The sequence below is a fragment of the Citrus sinensis genome, chromosome 5 (genome assembly GCF_022201045.2).
Source record: "Citrus sinensis cultivar Valencia sweet orange chromosome 5, DVS_A1.0, whole genome shotgun sequence".
Lineage (NCBI taxonomy): Eukaryota > Viridiplantae > Streptophyta > Magnoliopsida > Sapindales > Rutaceae > Citrus > Citrus sinensis.
In genome coordinates, this window is record NC_068560.1 from 27,855,484 (window position 1) to 27,860,237 (window position 4,754).

The window sequence follows — 4,754 nt, forward strand, 5'->3', positions numbered from 1 at the left end:
ATAGGATGGATCATTAACGAGATCGGGATTTTTTTTTCCCCATTCTCACTAACTTGCTTTGGTTAAAAAGACTTTTAGTTTTTCAATTTATGATTTTTATTCCTAATTATTTTCAGCAGATAAACAGGTCATTCAAATTGTTTGCCTGGTAGGCTTGTAAGGGTAGCAGTTCGAACCCTCCCATAAAAGTATTGTGGGGATCAATTTCTTTCTTAATTATATAAAATAATTGAGTGAAGATAATTTTTTCTTTTTCAAGATGTGACTGAAGTAGATATCCCTCTTTCAAATATATGTAATTCGATAGATGTTCCTCCCTTAAATATTTAAAAGGATAAAATTTAGGCAGCAATAGTCTCATGTAGTTCCAAAAAAAAAAAAAAAAATTGTTTGCCTAGTATGCCCTTGGTTATTCTTAGCATAATTCCGTTGATGACTGAACATAGGCCATAGACTTTGTTCCATATTTGATCTGGAAAAGGAATCATAAATTTTTCGTTTCTTTTTGGGTTAAAAAGAAAAAAATAAATATGTTTAAATTCAAAAGAGAAAAAAAAAGGAAAGAAAAAAGAGGTTTTATTTATTTTTTTACTTTTGTAATTAGTAGAAGTGTTAGAAACATATAAGTTGTTAAACAACATATAACACATATGACGTGTGGGTGTCATTAAAAATCTCAGTAGTTCAACATGCCCAATTGATCAGTCTCAAAGTTTGACGTATTACAAAAACGATCAACCGTACAATAGTTCGATGATTATGCATAATTGAACATTTGCAAACGAAGAGCAGAGCACAATGAGAAAGCATAACTAACCATTTAATTTTGTTCCTTTTTGGCACCATTCCTGAGTCTTTGTCCCCTCATCGGTTTCATCTCAGGACTAATGCTTGAAGTAATGAGATATCTAATCTGTAAATTCCAAGCTCCTGATAGTTACTATCTTGTTCTGAATCAGGTACTATCTGTGAATGATATCACTCTGCATTTCTAACTGTCTAATACTAATTCTTTGATCCAACATTTGAGATGTTGAAGTGAACCCAAGAACTTCAAGCATTAGAAGCAACTATGTCTAATTAAACTGCGAATAAAATCAATCAAACAATACGGAACGGATCAGCAACACTAAAAACACAAACAATTCCTGCTCTGCCCTGACCCCTCACGAACGTAGTTCCTCTGCTAAAAAATATTGCTTTGAAAATCTCACTAGCATATGCATGCCCTGCAAACCAGTGGTTTGATGACTTTGTAATTGAACATTAGAATATGAAGTATAGAGAACAATGGGAAAACGTAATTAACTAACCAATCTGATTCCTCTGATCGCTTTCATCCAAGGACTGTCATCTGTCTTCCCATCTTTCATTCTGAAAGACACTTCACTGAGCAAAAGAATATGCTTTTCTTGAAAAGTTTGCTGAAAATGGAAAGTTTCTTCCAGGGCAGAAATCAGAGAAAGCAACACATATGTGCCCATCACAGCAGAGGGTGTCCTAGACAAGTATTTTGCAGCAAACTTATCATACTTATCAAGCATCCAGTAATTTTTAATTTAAAAAGTGAATAAATTAGATATCTAGCTAATCCATAAATGCAAGATATTAAAACTCTTGACAATGACATAAAACTTTTTGTACTTCTTAAGTAGATTCCAGCTCTCCTTGTTCTGAGCCAAGCCAGCCCAGTTTCCAGTATGGAGCCACTGTTTAGTGCTTCGCTTCCCAATCAGTAAAGGCAACAGCCCTATGCTATGCTAGCCTTTCTGTCTGAATTGGCCCATTTACACCCTTATGAACACAATGCCTTTTTGGTCATCCATCAGACATGGTTGAAAAAGGAACTAAAACTGAACAGTAGAACAGATTACCTGGAGGTGATGGTATATGCAGCCGTTTAAGGCCTCCTAAAAGACTTCTCCTGATCCCTTGAAAGTCATGAATTAAGACGTTAGGTCTGCTCTTGCTCCCTTTCTGTAAACTTTCATTTAAAATTGGTCAATTTCAGTAAGCAACACAAACCTAGCATAATTGTTAATATTAATCCAAGGCATCTATATTTGTACACATTTTAGTAACATGATGTTACCAATATTCACACCTTTAGCATTCAGAACTCGCTCTAGAACAATTACTGTGGCCGGTCGTCCTATTGCAGACGATAAATTTGATCTTTGAAGCGGCCTTCCTTTTACCAACCTAGCTCCGAATAAATTTTTCGACATGCCTTGAAAATCTGTAATATTTTATCCAAATAATGATCAAGTATATATCAAGTATTCAAAAATGGGCCGGGTGTAAAAAAATTATGTGACGTTAAATTCAATGGGTCCGTACAAATTTAGTACCCACTAACACTTATCTTGTTCTTATTACTCCACAGAATGATCAAGGCTAACATTCAATGACAATCACATAAATTTGTGCTTGCGGCTGCAAAATGTTTATATGGTTAAACTAACATAAATTTTGTATTACATGCCCAAAAAATATGTTTCAGTTTAACATATCAAAAAAGAGAAAAAAAAATCACGGAGTGCTGTGCTGACATTGTAATTTAATATCAAGAAATGAAGAGAAAATGTAACACACTTATGACCATCAAAGCAGATGATGTAGTAGATGAGTATTTTGCAGCAAGCTTAACATACTTATCAAGTGATTAGTAAATTGTATTTTAAAAAGTAATTTTTGAAGTCATTAGATATCTTATCTGTAAATTCAAACTACTGAGTCCTAATAATTACATAACACTTGTTCCACTTCTTAGTGAGATTCTAGTTCTTCTTCTCAGATTACCAATAATAAAAGAGCAGACGAAAGAGACATGTGAGGAGAAGGTTTCATTCACAACCTTGTCATTACTTGGTTTTTAACTTGCAGAAGAAGCCAAAGCCGAAGAACTGAAATTAAAAAAAAATAAAAAGTAAAAATTTAAAGTAAAATGATTAATGAGCTAGAATTAGTGTTGGCCGAAATCCATCTCTATGTTTTCACACAGTGGGAATTGTCGGGTTGAAAATTAATTGCTTTCGTGTTCTTAATCAGATACTATCTGTGAATAATATAACTCAATACTTCACTTCATGCAAGCTTTGATATATCATTCCTTCCTGCTATATATCCACTGCTAATTGTTTTATCAAAAAGTTGGTGTGCTGAAGTGAACCCAATAACTTCTAGCTAGAAGCAACAATGTCCAATTAAACCGCTAATCCAATCAATCAAACAATAAGGAAAGGATCAACAACACAAAAAGCACACGCAAGGCACAAAGATTTACATGATATGTCCACAGGTGGTGAAGCTGGTATCCACGATACGCGTGCTGAAAACAAGTGCGTATATATAAAGAACACCACCTGTCTCCTCACAATAACCCTCGAGAATACAAGCACAAATAAAAATGAGGCAATTCCTGCTCTGCTCTGTCCTCATGTACGTAATTCCTCTGCTAAGAAATATTGCCTTAAAATATCGGTAGCATATGCATGCATGACCAGCAAATCAGTTAGACATATGAAATTATCAACCACACAGGAAATCAGCAAATCAGTGGTTTTATGAATTTGTAATTGAACATCAGAACATGAAGAGTACAGAGCAATGGGAAAAAATAATTAACTAACCAAAGAATTTTAAATCCAAATAATATAATTAACGTGTGAAAGCAAGGTTGAAGCCCACCTTAGAAGTTTCTGCCTATAAAGGCCAATAAATCTCCTGCTATCTGCTTGCTTAGATCTTCATGTATTTCCATACACCTTTCACTCTACTCTGTTGTTCAACCTTCCCTTGTTTTATGTATCTATTTTATGTGTATTGAGAAGGCTAGTTACAAGGTGTCAACTCTTCTATTTAAAAGATAAAGTTTTGAGAAAAGGAAAGAAAGACACCCACGGCCAACTACCTTGTCATATTTTGCATGCCAAAAATGGACATTAATCATCGTCTCTGTCTTCAACCTGCTAACCAAATCCAAGGCAAAATTGGTCTTCCCGATTGAGTAAGTGAGCCCTGAAAAGTCATTACCCACAGCTTAAAAGCCAAATGAATGTAGACTTGTGATTGGTGTAATTGGTTTTAAAGAAACTAGTATGCATCCCCACTGAAAGCCAATAAATAAATTTGAAGAAACGCTAATGTACCACAGCTGACATCAACATAATTTGATCAGCCGAATCACTACCAAATGAAAAAGCAACATAAACTGTAACATAACTGTTAGGATTAATCGAAGACACATGTATTTGTACCAATCTTCACACCTTTAGCATTCAAATTCGAATCGAATTCGAATTGAATCCTTAATAGGAGTGGCAAAATGAATAATCGAATCGAATTCAAATCAAATCCTAAACGAATTGGGTCAAAATTTTGTGAATTTGAATTTGATTCGTTTATTAAACGAATTGAAATCTCAAAATTCAGATTTGATTCGTTTATTAAACAAATATTCGGTTTCATTCGTTTAATTCGTTTAATATAATTAATAAACGAATTGAATCGAATCCAAATTCGTTTATTATTCGCTCATCCTAATAATAAACGAATCCATAACAAATCGAATTGAATATGAATTTATTTACAAAAATTAAATAAATAATTCAAATCATAAAATTTTTATAGATTGTCTCATTTATATATTGTCTTATTATTATTTATAATTACTAGAAACCTTCAAATTTTAAAATTTCACAAATATTTAATAATAAAAAAGTAATTTAATTAAACGAATAATAAATGAATTT

General features: G+C 33.1%; 1 long non-coding RNA gene across 6 annotated transcripts; it reads right to left on the minus strand.

Annotated features, from left to right (window-relative positions):
• Positions 1-662: 662 nt before the first annotated feature.
• On the minus strand, positions 663-3,827 carry LOC102625589 (uncharacterized). 6 transcript variants are annotated; one of them, XR_008054690.1, is made up of 5 exons: positions 3,691-3,827; positions 2,105-2,239; positions 1,645-1,977; positions 1,314-1,500; positions 663-1,229 (listed from the first exon to the last, which is right to left on the minus strand). It is a non-coding gene; the product is annotated as an uncharacterized LOC102625589 (long non-coding RNA). The 6 variants fall into 6 exon arrangements; XR_008054687.1 differs by having other exon boundaries at positions 2,105-3,471; positions 3,691-3,821; XR_008054689.1 differs by lacking the exon at positions 3,691-3,827 and having other exon boundaries at positions 1,645-1,794; positions 1,875-1,977; positions 2,105-2,561.
• Positions 3,828-4,754: the final 927 nt, after the last annotated feature.